Source organism: Lontra canadensis, unplaced genomic scaffold (assembly GCF_010015895.1).
Source record: "Lontra canadensis isolate GAN:19392208 unplaced genomic scaffold, GSC_riverotter_1.0 scaffold100, whole genome shotgun sequence".
NCBI lineage: Eukaryota > Metazoa > Chordata > Mammalia > Carnivora > Mustelidae > Lontra > Lontra canadensis.
Window position 1 is genome coordinate 6,881,133 of NW_022631094.1, and position 14,393 is coordinate 6,895,525.

The following is a 14,393-nucleotide window of genomic DNA, read 5'->3' on the forward strand; positions in this document are numbered from 1 at the left end:
GACTCTCTTTGACTAAACCTCAGATAGATTCTTCAGGCCCTCTTTTCATTTTTTGTTTTGTTTTGTTTTGTTTTTGTTTTTCCTTTAAAAAAAATTTTTGTATCTGTTTTACCCATTTGATCTGTTTGAAGAAGAGCTTCCCATGTGTAAAAATTTGGGAAGAAAAGAATCCCTGGACAACTGGTGCCTAGAATACCAATACCCTGTAGGTCTTGTGTTCATCTAATTGGCCCGTCCACCTGGCAGGGACTCCCACATGCCTCTGGAGAACACAACAGAAGGTGCTGGGATAGGAGGGAGGGACATGGCTCAGCAGCTGCCCCTACCTAGACTCTTCTCTGTATACACAGAGAGGAGCAGCACTCCCAGCAGGGCAGCCTCTAGGTGAGGCTCCCTTTTCTCCATGGCCTGCAGTGCCTGGCCCCAAGCCTGTATACTCAGGAGCCCTCCATCTCTATCTATTACCCATGATGCAGGATGTGCTATAGCAGCCTGTTCAGCATGTCCAGCATATGGTCCTTCTCCAGCACAATGTCATAAGAGTCTGTGTGCTTCTGCTGCTCTTCCACCTTGTTATTTAAGAAACCAATCTTGAAAACTCTCTCCACACTGGGAACCCCATCAGCCATAGTGAGGTCCCTTATGGAATCTCCCAGCAGGAGGCTGTGGTTTTGCCCTGAAGCTGCTGGACTTAGCCAGAGTTCTCACAAACAGAGTTGTTCTTGTTGGTTATCTGTGCACATGAGCTGGCTCTTGAATCTCTGTAGGAAGCTGTCTTTCTCAAAGTCTGTGTAATTAGACACAGTGTGGATAATGGGGTAGAACACTTTCATCTGTTGGATAATCTCCTCTGGGATATCGCCAAGGTATGTGGAAAAGATGAAAAGGAAAAGTTATGTTGGTAGAGGATATTGAGGAATGTCTTGTCTTGAATCCCTCCCTAAGCATTGCATTGGACACTCTAACACTTGGGCTATCTGAAACTTCTCAATCATCTGCTGGCATGGGCAATCATGTGCTTTGGTCCACCAATCCCTTAGATGAAGTAACTTCTCTATGATGGTGCAGTGTGGGTCAATCTCAGCTGGATAATAGTGGTGAAGGAGCCCCTTAAGCTCATTCCAGTATTGCTCACTGATGATCTTCCTGCTCTCTAGAATGTTGTAAGAAGTCCATCACTTCTTACAAGTCCATTCATTGCATGCAAACCTGCTCAAGTTCATGTCAAAATCAGAAATGACCTGTAAGTGGTCCCCTCCACCCCTGAAGAGGGTGCCAACAATCTCTTACACCTGTCCAGGCTGTCAACATCAGGACCCTGGTCTTCATCAGGATGCTCACCTGTCCCGAGACCTGAGAAGCACTGATACAAGCTCCGCACTGGGCCCAGGGAGAGCTCAGGGCAGCTCAGCAGCTCTGTGAGGCTGGGATACAGGGGTGGGAGGTGGATGAAGGGAACTCCAGCTTGGTTTAGGGTGTCTACTGGCCAGGGTGGCATGGAAGGGACAGGTCGGGGGGAGGCTTGGAGAGCCTTGGGGTTCTGGGCCTGTCCCTGACATTTCATTCTGTCTCACCTCTCTGCCATGGCACTCCTGGCTCTCTTTTTGATTAAGCCTCATCCTTGGGCCTTGTCTTCAGCCTTCACTGTCTAGTTGTGGCAAGAATGTTGCTAAATTTGTTAATAGAGAATCCTCTATCTTTGATATCTGATCACCCTTGATATCTAATCAAATTTCTCATCCTCCATTTTTGATGTTTAAGCCCTTGAGTTGTCTTCAGCAAGAATCTTGTACAGATGGTCTTAAAGATACAGTCAGTTTAGCGAGAATAAACCTACCCTAGATATCCCTTCATAAGTGATTTTCTATCCACCAACCCCTCTACCTGCTTGATGTCTGTTAAGTCCCCAGCTGTCTCTGATGTATTTACATTTGGGCCAAATCTCTCTCAGTTGTGATAGTCCTAACACCATTTGAAATAGTTCTGAAGGAAGTCTTCCCTACTGTTTTAACAAGTAGCATCATAATTTTTTAACAGTGTTTTTTTATGTGTTCTAGATACAGTCCATAATCTATTGTGTATTTTGAAAATATTTTCTCCAAGTCCATGCCTGGCATTCTCATTTTTTATAATTGTCTTTTGGAGTACAAAAGTTTTTAGTTCTATTGAAGTTACATTTTATGAATATTTCTTATATACTTCAAGCTCTTTCTGTCTTGTTAGAAATCTTTGCCTAACCCCAAGGTCACAAAGGTATTCTCTTTTTTATATATAGCTTCAGCTCTTACATATAGGTTTATGATAATTCTGCATTTAATTTTCACTTATGTTATCAGGTAATGTTCAAGATTTTTTGTTTCCTTTTTTTATATGTATATTTAGTTTCAGCATTATTTTTTTTAAAGATTTTATTTATTTATCTGACAGACAGAGATCACAAGTAGGTAGAGAGGCAGGCAGAGAGAAAGAGGGGGGAAGCAGGCTCCCTGCTGAGCAGAGAGCCTGATGCGGAACTCAATCCCAAGACCCTGAGATCATGACCTGAGCCGAAGGCAGAGGCTTTAACCCACTTAGCCACCCAGACACCCTAGTTTCAGCATTATTTATTGAAAAATTTTTCTTTCATGTTTGAAGTGCTTTAATGCCTGTGTCAAAAATCAGGTAATTATATTAGTGTGGGTCTATTTTTGGACTTTATATTATTACTCCATTAATCTGTTTATCTTTACATTAGTACCACACCATCTTGGTAATTGTAGCATTCTAATAAATGTTTTTTTAAATTTTTGTTTAAATTCGTTAGTTAACACACAGTGTTATACTAGTTTCAGGTGTACTATATAGTGTTTCAACAACTGCATACATCATTCAGTGCTCATCATGACAAGTGCCCTGCTTAGTCCCCATCATTTATTTCACACATCCCCTTCCTCCCTACATTCTGGTAACCATCAGTTCGTTCTTTACAGTTAAGAGTCTGTTTCTTGGTTTGCCTCTCTCTCTCTCTATTCCCATTGCTCCTTTGTTTCGTTTCTTAAATTCCACATATGAGTGAAATCATATAGTATTTGCCTTTCTCTGACTAAGTTATTTCTAGTAAGATTTGATAGCAGGTACTGGAAGTTTTCCAAATTCTCTGTCTCTCTCTCTTTGTCTTCTGCCTATTCTAAGTTCAGTGAATTTCCATAAAAATATTAAATCAGCTTGTCATATTTCCTAATTGTGATTGTGTTGAAACTATGGAGTTTCAATTTTGGAGAGATTTGACATTTTAGTAAAATTGAGTGCTCTGTTCTGTTAATGTGTTATATCCCTCTATTTAATTAGGACTTCTTTAATTCCTGTCAGGAATGTTTTAAGTTGTCTATGTGTACGTCTTACATATATTTTGTTTAATCTATATTTAAGCATTTACTTTCTGATTCATTGTAAATAGTATTATTTAACTTCATTTTTTTTCTGATATATGATAATAAATTAATTTTTTGTTACCTGTGACTTTGCTAAACTCACCCTAATAGTTGGTTTGTAGATTCCTTATGCTTTTCTAGACAATAATGTTGTCTGCATATAAAGAAGTTTTGTATCTCCCTTTTGTATATTTTTTTGCGTGTGTGTATGTGTGTTCATTGCCTTATTACACTGTCCTCCAGCACAAATATGAGTGGAGTAGATGGGAATGGACACTCTTACCTTGTCAGTCTTTAGGGTCCAAAGCAAAAGGAACAGTATTTCACTGTTAAGTAAGATGTTAAATGAAGATTTTCTGTTTGTGTCCTTTATCAGTTTATCACATTTTGACATGGATTTTTATGATTAATATGTAAATTTTCTCAAATGTTTGGTGTATGTAATAAGAAAATCACATGTTATTTTTAAAAAATCTATTATTATAATAATTGCAGTGTTTTATTTTTGAATATTAAGCCAATTTTGCATTCCTGGTATAATTTCCCACTTTAGTTATGCTATATTATCTCTTTTATATATTGCTACATTTAATTTGTTAATACTTTGTGGAGCATTTTTATATTTATGTCTATCATTTTCTTACTATGTCTTTTTTTCTGGTTCTCCTACCAGAGTAATGCTGTCCTCATTAAACAAACTGGGAGATGTTGGCTCCAGTTCTATTTTCTGAAAGAATGTCTATAGATCTATATACCTTTTTCTTAAATATTTCATAGACTTCACTTGAGAAGCAACCAAAGCTTGGAATTTTCTTTGGGGAATATTTTTAACTATGAATTAAATTTTTAATAGTTGCAAGGCTTTATCACTACAGAAATTTTTTCTGCTTGTCTGTTTGTTCTATCAATTACTGAGGGAGGATTATTGAAATCTCAATTATTTGTCTGTTTCTATGAATTCTATTAGATTTTAATTTTTTCATCTCTGAAATTTCCATTTGAATCATTTTTAATCTTCCATTAAGAAATTCTTCTTCATTATCTTTATATTTTCCTTTATATTCTTAAGCATACTTATAATATTCTAATAGCTACTTATTTATTTTATTATTGAAGTGTAATTAACATACAGTATTATATTAGTTTCAGGTGTACAATATGATGATTCAGCAATTCTATGCATTTGTCTGTGCTTATCTTGACAACATTATTCTTAATCTTCTTTATCTAATTCACCCATCCTCACACTAACCCCCCTCTGGCACCTACTGGTTTGTTTTCTGTATTTAAGAGTCTGTTTTTTGTTTGTCTGTTTTTTCCCTTTTTTAATTTGTTTTTGTTTCTTAAATTCCACATATGAATGAAATTACATGGTATTTGTCTTTTTCTAACTGTCTTATTTCATTTAGCATTATAACTGTAGGTCCATCCATGCATTTGCAAATAGCAAGACAATTCTTTTTTATGGCTGAGTAATATTCCAGCATATGCATATCTATATCTATATTTGTATCTATATCCAGCACATTTTCTTTATTCATCTATGGATAGACACATGAGTTGCTTTCATATATTAACTTGTAATTACACTGTTTCTTCTTTTTGTGTCTGTTACTATTGATTACTTTTTCTCCTATTATGTGTATATTCCTGCTTCTTTGGTAAGTTTCTAGTGATTACCAGATATTATAAATTTATATGTTGAGTGCCAGAGTTTGTTTCATTCCATTAAGAAATGTTGAATTTTGTACTAGCATGCAGTTACTGGCATATCATTTCAATTCTGTTAAGTTTACTTATTATCTTAAGTGTGGCACGTACATAGCTCTTGGGCTAACTTTCTCCACTATAACGATGACAGCCTTTTGAGGAGTTTTTCTAATGCCCCACATATGATGAGGTCTCTTTACTTTGGCTGAAGAAACACAAATTGTTCCCATCCTTGTGTTACTCTGAGAATTGTTCGGTTGATTATTTTCTGGATATTCTTTCCAAGCTTATGGAGATTCCAGATATTGACTTAAGTCAATACTCAGACACAGATGATTCCTCAGCCAATGTCTGGAATTCTATATGTGTATATTTATGTGCATGTGCATGTATGTACCTATTTTTTTTCTCAAAATTGTTTTAATCCTTGCTATGTATAATACACACTGATATTTTCAATTCTGTTTTGTTTTTTTTTAATTTAATTTAATTTTTTTCAGTGATCCAAAATTCATTGTTTATGCACCACACCCAGTGCTCCATGCAATATGTGCCCTCCTTATTTTCTAGTATTCTGTCTCAAAATTTCTAGCTGCCCCAGTTTCACTGAACTGTGTCTCTCTCTGCAACTCATCCAAACATCCCATCTCTATTTGGGTTCTCCCTCTCTGCCTTTCAGCCTGAAAACTACCTTTAGGAAGTAAGCTTGTTCACTTGTTTCTTTTCCTCCTGTGCTGTATGATGTCCAATGTCTATCCATTGTTTTTTTTTTCTTCTTAATAGTTAAGCTTCTTTATTTACAAATTCTATTTTGAAATTCACATACTTGCTAATATATTTGTATATTATATTTGTAATCCCAAAATTGGTATTAACAGTGTTTTTGCACCATTTGCAACCATACATAGGATAGGGGAAAGTTTGAGTTGTCCAATATGCATTTTCCTGCTGAAGACCAAGAGTATGCTCTGCCTTCTTGTTTTAATTCTCACATTCATAGCAAGGGTTCTTTTCCTGGTCTATTGGATGTCACATTTTTTTTTTTGCATGTGTGTGTGTGTGTGTGTGTGAATGTGTGTTTTGGGTGGTGATTTCACTGCTTAAAATGGCCCTTGAGCATGGTGTTGAAACACTATCTAGTGTTTCTAGAAACATGAAGCCTATGATGTCTCTTAGGGAGAAAATATGTTGGTTAGATAAGCCTCATTCAGACTTGAGTTATACAGCTATTGGCCATGAGTTCAAGGCTAATGAATCAAAGAATATATGAAATAAGGTATTTTGAAACAGTAACATACATAACACTAGATCTCCTACTGATGGGTTGATGAAACTGTTTGTAACCAGTGTCTCTGATCTATTTCCTTCTTCTTTTAGAACATACAGATACATTCATCTCTGCCCTAAGTGAATATACATATATACATATGTATTAGAAAAGTTAATTTTAAAGAAAAATATGCATTTAACATTTCAGACAAGACCTCTTTCTCTCTCCCCCCACCAAATAATTAACACTAAGTAACTTCTTGATAACATGCAATCTTTCTTTCTATTTCCAAATGTGCACTAGACATGTTGTTATATTATTAATTTCTTGACACATCAGTAATTAGATTCTAAACTAGGCACTTCTTGTATCTATCATCAAACTCAATAATGGTCACAATCTCCAGACATCCCTACATTAATAATTGCTTGTATTTAGGTGTGTCTGTGTAACTAGAAGTTTGTCTACCTTGCCTTCTTGAGAACGGGGTCTTGTATTTACAAAACTATAGTTTTCTCCTAACATCTAGTAAAGAGCTACTCATTTAGTGGGTAATACTTATACACCCCCAACTCATTCATACATGTATACTGTGCCACATTCTTAAAAGGCCTGTAAGACTGGTGTGTGTCTATGTATTTAAATCAGGGATAACCTTATATGCCTATAGAATACAGGTACAAAAGCATACTATTTTGTGAGAAGAACCCCTTCTACACAGTCTGAAATCCTACTATTAATCATTCACCTATTTGAATTAGTTAAGTCTGCTGTATAAAAAATGTTAACTAACAAAATAGCTATTAATTATGTCCAAACTTTGCAACTTAGCAGTATAACAACTACAGTATTGTGGTAATTACACATTTTAATTTATAAGGAGGGCTCTGTGTTTAAAAAGTCAGTTTTTTATTTTATTTTATTTTTTATAAACATATAATATATTTTTATCCCCAGGGGTACAGGTCTGTGAAACACCAGGTTTACACACTTCACAGCACTCACCATAGCACATACCCTCCCCAATGTCCATAACCCCACCCCCCTCTCCCAAACCCCCTCCCCCCAGCCAGCTTCAGTTTGTTTTGTGAGATTAAGAGTCACTTATGGTTTGTCTCTCTCCCAATCCCATCTTGTTTCATTTATTCTTCTCCTACCCCCTTAACCCCCCATGTTGCATCTCCACTTCCTCATATCAGGGAGATCATATGATAGTTGTCTTTCTCCAATTGACTTATTTCGTTTAGCATGATACCATCTAGTTCCATCCACATCGTCGCAAATGGCAAGATTTCATGTCTTTTGATGGCTGCATAGTATTCCATTGTGTATATATACCACATCTTCTTTATCCATTCATCTGTTGATGGACATCTAGGTTTTTTCCATAGTTTGGCTATTGTAGACATTGCTGCTATAAACATTCGGGTACACATGCCCCTTCAGATCACTACATTTGTATCTTTAGGGTATATACCCAGTAGTGTGATTGTGGGGTCATAGGGTAGTTCTATTTTCAACATTTTGAGGAACCTCCATGCTGTTTCCAGCGTGGTTGCACCAGCTTGCATTCCCACCAACAGTGTAGGAGGGTTCCCCTTTCTCCGCATCCTCGCCAGCATCTGCCATTTCCTGACTTGTTAATTTTAGCCATTCTGACTGGTGTGAGGTGATATCTCATTGTGGTTTTGATTTGTATTTCCCTGATGCCGAGTGATATGGAGCACTTTTTCATGTGTCTGTTGGCCATCTGGATGTCTTCTTTGCAGAAATGTCTGTTCATGTCTTCTGCCCATTTCTTGATTGGGTTATTTGTTCTTTGGGTGTTGAGTTTGCTAAGTTCTTTATAGATTTTGGACACTAGCCCTTTATCTGATATGTCGTTTGCAAATATCTTCTCAATTCTGTCAGTTGACTTTTGGTTTTGTTAACTGTTTCTTTTGCTGTGCAAAAGCTTTTGATCTTGATGAAATCCCAATAGTTCATTTTTGCCCTTGCTTCCCTTGCCTTTGGCGATATTCCTAGGAAGATGTTGCTGCAGCTGAGGTAGAAGAAGTTGCTGCCTGTGTTCTCCTCAAGGATTTTGATGGATTCCTTTCTCACATTGAGGTCCTTCATCCATTTTGAGTCTATTTTCGTGTGTGGTGTAAGGAAATGATCCAATTTCATTTTTCTGCATATGGCTGTCCAATTTTCCCAACACCATTTATTGAAGGGGCTGTCTTTTTTCCATTGGACATTCTTTCTTGCTTTGTTGAAGATTAGTTGACCATAGAGTTGAGGGTCTATTTCTGGGCTCTCTATTCTGTTCCACTGACCGATGTGTCTGTTTTTGTGCAAGTACCATGCTGTCTTGATGATGACAGCTTTATAATAGAGCTTGAAGTCCGGGATTGTGATGCCACCAACTTTGGCTTTCTTTTTCAATATTCCTTTGGCTATTCGAGGTCTTTTCTGGTTCCATATAAATTTTAGGATTATTTGTTCCATTTCTTTGAAAAAAATGGATAGTACTTTGATAGGAATTGCATTAAATGTGTAGATTGCTTTAGGTAGCATAGACATTTTCACATATTTATTCTTCCAATCCAGGAGCATGGAACATTTTTCCATTTCTTTGTGTCTTCCCCAATTTCTTTCATAAGTAATTTATAGTTTTCTGTGTATAGACTCTTTGCCTTTTTGGTTAGGTTTATTCCTAGGTATCTTATTGTTTTGGGTGCAATTGTAAATGGGATTGACTCCTTAATTTCTCTTTCTTCTGTCTTGTTGCTGGTGTAGAGAAATGCAACTGATTTCTGTGCATTGATTTTATATCCTGACACTTTACTGAATTCCTGTACGAGTTCTAGCAGTTTTGGAGTGGAGTCTTTTGGGTTTTCCACATATAGTATCATATCATCTGCGAAGAGTGATAGTTTGACTTCTTCTTTGCCGATTTGGATGCCTTTAATTTCCTTTTGTTGTCTGATTGCTGAGGCTAGGACTTCTAGTACTATGTTGAATAGCAGTGGTGATAATGGACATCCCTGCCATGTTCCTGACCTTAGCGGAAAAGCTTTCAGTTTTTCTCCATTGAGAATGATATTTGCGGTGGGTTTTTCATAGATGGCTTTGATAATATTGAGGTATGTGCCCTCTATCCCTACACTTTGGAGAGTTTTGATCAGGAAGGGTTGCTGTAATTTGTCAAATGCTTTTTCAGATTCTATTGAGAGTATCATATGGTTCTTGTTCTTTCTTTTATGAATGTGTTGTATCACATTGATTAATTTGCAGATGTTGAACCAACCTTGCAGCCCTGGAGTAAATCCCACTTGGTCGTGGTGAATAATCCTTTTAATGTACTGTTGAATCCTATTGGCTAGTATTTTGGTGAGAATTTTTGCATCAGTGTTGATCAAGGATATTGGTCTGTAGTTCTCTTTTTTGATGGGATCCTTGTCTGGTTTTGGGATCAAGGTGATGCTGGCCTCATAAAATGAGTTTGGAAGTTTTCCTTCCATTTCTCTTTTTTGGAACAGTTTCAGGAGAATAGGAATTAGTTCTTCTTTAAATGTTTGGTAGAATTCCCCCGGGAAGCCGTCTGGCCCTGGGCTTTTGTTTGTTTGGAGATTTTTGATGACTGTTTCAATCTCCTTACTGGTTATGGGTCTGTTCAGGCTTTCTGTTTCTTCCTGGTTCAGTTGTGGTAGTTTATATGTCTCTAGGAATGCATCCATTTCTTCCAGATTGTCAAATTTGTTGGCGTAGAGTTGCTCATAGTATGTTCTTATAATTGTCTGTATTTCTTTGGTGTTCGTTGTGATCTCTCCTCTTTCATTCATGATTTTATTTATTTGGGTCCTTTCTCTTTTCTTTTTGAGAAGTCTGGCCAGGGGTGTATCGATCTTATTAATTATTTCAAAGAACCAGCTCCTAGTTTCGTTGATGTGTTCTGTTGTTTTTTTTGGTTTCTATTTCATTGATTTCTGCTCTGATCTTTATGATTTCTCTTCTCCTGCTGGGTTTAGGGTTTCTTTCTTGTTCTTTCTCCAGCTCCTTTAGGTGTAGGGTTAGGTTGTGTACCTGAGACCTTTCTTGTTTCTTGAGAAAGGCTTGTACCGCTATATATTTTCCTCTCAGGACTGCCTTTGCTGTGTCCCACAGATTTTGAACCGTTGTGTTTTCATTATCACTTGTTTCCATGAATTTTTTCAATTCTTCTTTAATTTCCTGGTTGACCCATTCATTCTCTAGAAGGATGCTGTTTAGTCTCCATGTATTTGGGTTCTTTCCAAATTTCCTCTTGTGATTGAGTTCTAGCTTCAGAGCATTGTGGTCTGAAAATATGCAGGGAATGATCCCAATCTTTTGATACCGGTTGAGACCTGATTTAGGACCGAGGATGTGATCTATTCTGGAGAATGTTCCATGGGCACTAGAGAAGAATGTGTATTCTGCTGCTTTGGGATGAAATGTTCTGAATATATCTGTGATGTCCATCTGGTCCAGTGTGTCATTTAAGGCCTTTATTTCCTTGTTGATCTTTTGCTTGGATGATCTGTCCATTTCAGTGTGGGGAGTGTTAAAGTCCCCTACTATTATTGTATGATTGTTGATGTGTTTCTTTGATTTTGTTATTAATTGGTTTATATAGTTGGCTGCTCCCACGTTAGGGGCATAGACATTTAAAATTCTTAGATCTTCTTGTTGGACAGATCCTTTGAGTATGATATAGTGTCCTTCCTCATCTCTTATTATAGTCTTTGGCTTAAAATCTAATTGATCTGATATAAGGATTGCCGCTCCTGCTTTCTTCTGATGTCCATTAGCATGGTAAATTGTTTTCCACCCCCTCACTTTAAATCTGGAGGTGTCTTCGGGTTTAAAATGAGTTTCTTGTAGGCAATATATAGATGGGTTTTGTTTTTTTATCCATTCTGATACCCTGTGTCTTTTGATTGGGGCATTTATCCCATTAACATTCAGGGTAACTATTGAGAGATATGAATTTAGTGCCATTGTATTGCCTGTAAGGTGACTGTTATTGTATATTGTCTCTTTTCCTTTCTGATCTACTACTTTTAGGGTCTCTCTTTGCTTAGAGGACCCCTTTCAATATTTCCTGTAGAGCTGGTTTGGTGTTTGCAAATTCTTTCAGTTTTTGTTTGTCCTGGAAGCTTTTAATCTCTCCTTCTATTTTCAATGATAGCCTAGCTGGATATAGTATTCTTGGCTGCATGTTTTTCTCGTTTACTGCTCTGAATATATCATGCCAGCTCTTTCTGGCCTGCCAGGTCTCTGTGGATAAGTCTGCTGCCAATCTAATATTTTTACCATTGTATGTTACAGACTTCTTTTCCTGGGCTGCTTTCATGATTTTCTCTTTGTCACTAAGACTTGTAAATTTGACTATTAGGTGACGGGGTGTGGACCTATTCTTATTGATTTTGAGGGGGGTTCTCTGAACCTCCTGGATTTTGATGCTTGTTCCCTTTGCCATATTGGGGCATTCTCTCCAATATACCTTCTGCTCCCCTCTCTCTTTCTTCTTCTTCTAGAATCCCAATTATTCTAATGTTGTTTCGTCTTATGGTGTCACTTATCTCTCAAATTCTGCCCTCGTGGTCCAGTAGCTGTTTGTCCCTCTTTTGCTCAGCTTCTTTATTCTCTGTCATTTGGTCTTCTATATCGCTAATTCTTTCTTCTGCCTCATTTATCCTAGCAGTGAGAGCCTCCATTTTTTATTGCACCTCACTAATAGCTTTTTTGATTTCAACTTGGTTAGATTTTAGTTCTTTTATTTCTCTTTAAAGGGCTTTTATATCTCCCGAGAGGGTTTCTCTAATATCTTCCATGCCTTTTTCGAGCCTGGCTAGAAGCTTGAGAATCGTCATTCTGAACTCTAGATCTGACATATTATCAATGTCTGTATTGATTACGTCCCTAGCCTTTGGTACTGCCTCTTGTTGTTTGTTTGTTTGTTTGTTTGTTTTGTGGTGAATTTTTCTGCCTTGTCATTTTGTCCAGATAAGAGTATATGAAGGAGCAAGTAAAATACTAAAAGGGTGGCAACAACCCCAGGAAAATATGGTTTAGCCAAATCAGAAGAGATCAAAATCATGAGGGGGAGAAAGAGGATAAAAAGAGGTTCAGAAAGAAAAAAAAAGAAATAAGAAACAATTACAAAAAGAAAACCAATAAAGAAAAAATTTAAAAAGGAAAAATATATATATATATATTAGATAAACTAGTTAAAAAACTTTAAAAAAGAAAAGGGTAAAAGTCAAAAAAAATTAGCAGAAGAAGAGAAAAAAAATTGAAAAGGAAAAAAAAAGTTAAATTAACTGCAAGGCTAAAGAATCATGGGGAGAAAGCCATGAGTTCCGAGCTTTGCTTTCTCCTCCTCTGGAATTCCGCTGCTCTCCTTGATACTGAACCTGCACTCCTTGGTAGGTGAACTTGGTCCTGGCTGGGTTTCTTGTTGATTTTCTGTTGGAGGGGCCCTTTGTAGTGTTTCTCAAGTGTCTTTGCCCCAGGCGGAGTTGCACTGCCCTTACCAGGGGCCAGGCTGAGTAATCCACTCGGGTTTGCTTTTGGGAGCTTTTGTTCCCTGAGCGCTTTCCGTAGAGTTCTGGAGGACGGGAATGAAGATGGCGGCCTCCCAGTCTCCGGCCCGGAGGAGCCGAGAGCCCGTGGCCCCACTCCTCAGTGCGCCCTCAGAGAACAGCGCCCAATTACTCCTGTCACCCTGGCCTCCGGCCGCGCTCTGAGCTGACTGAGCCTGTGAGCGGTTCAAGGTAACACCGAGCTATGAGCTCACTCCTCGTCTCTGTCTCTGTAGCCGGCTTCCCCGTTCTAATCCCTATAAGCTCTGTGACACTCAGACACCCTCGATCCTTCTGTGACCCTGCGGGACCTGAGGCCACGCTGACCCCGCATGGGCTTCACCCCGGTTAAGCTTCTGGAGCGATGTCCTTCAGTGGAACAGACTTTTAAAAGTCCTGATTTTGTGCTCCGTTGCTCTGCCGCTTGCCGGGAGCCGGCCCCTCCCCCCATGGTCTATCTTCCCGTCTCTTTGGATTCACTTCTCTGCCAGTCCTACCTTTCAGAAAGTGGTTGATTTTCTGTATCTAGAATTGTTGTTCTTCTTCTCTTCAATCTCCGGTTGGATTTGTAGGTGTTTGCAATCTTTAAATAAGCTATCTAGCTGATCTCCCGCTACCTGAAATAGTCTCAGCCTGCTACTTCTCCGCCATCTTGACTCCTCCCAAGAGTCAGTTTTTAAAATGAGTCGTTTAGAGGTAGGAGGGAAGATGGCAGGGGTAGGGGACCTCATTTCATCTGGTCCCTAGAATTCAGCTAGATATATGTCAAATCATTCTGAACACCTGTGAATTTAGCCTGAGATCTAAGGAGATAATGATGCAACTCTATAAATATGCAATCACTTTTTGCAAGGTAGGAGGTGCAGAGAAGTGAGTGAATCTAAGGGGATATATTGGAAGATATACAGCAGGTGGGAAGGAACCTCCAGAAGACAGCTACCAGAAAGTATATACACCAGAGTGCAAAATCAGAACTTTTCGAAGTCTGCTTCTGTAAGGAATGACCCTCCCTGAAGGGTCCTCAGGTCGTGAAGTGGGGCAGAACCCTAGGTAGTACAGTGTAGTCTCAGGATCCCCAGGGTCATGGAAAGAATGGGAGAGGCTGACTTGGCAGAGTTCCCAACCACTGGAGCAGGGAAACTGGCTACAATCAGCTCAGTTGCCATCATCAATGAACTACAGTACTATCCAAGGACCATTTTCTGAGCTGGTTTGCTGCAAAAAGCAGAAACTCAGTAATCCTCATGCTTCCCCAGGGAGGATCTGTGCAGTGTGCACTATAGGAATCTGTAGGGTTTAGTGAACACAAAAGTGATTGACTGCTGGGGTCCCTGGGTGGCTTAGTCATTTTTAAGCCTCTGCCTTCAGCTCAGGTCATGATCCCAGGGTCCTGGGATTGAACCTTGCATTGGG

General features: G+C 38.4%; 1 pseudogene; it reads right to left on the bottom strand.

Moving 5' to 3' along the window:
* Positions 1–461: 461 nt before the first annotated feature.
* Positions 462–14,393, bottom strand: part of LOC116855290 — a 75,983-nt pseudogene continuing 62,051 nt past the window's right edge.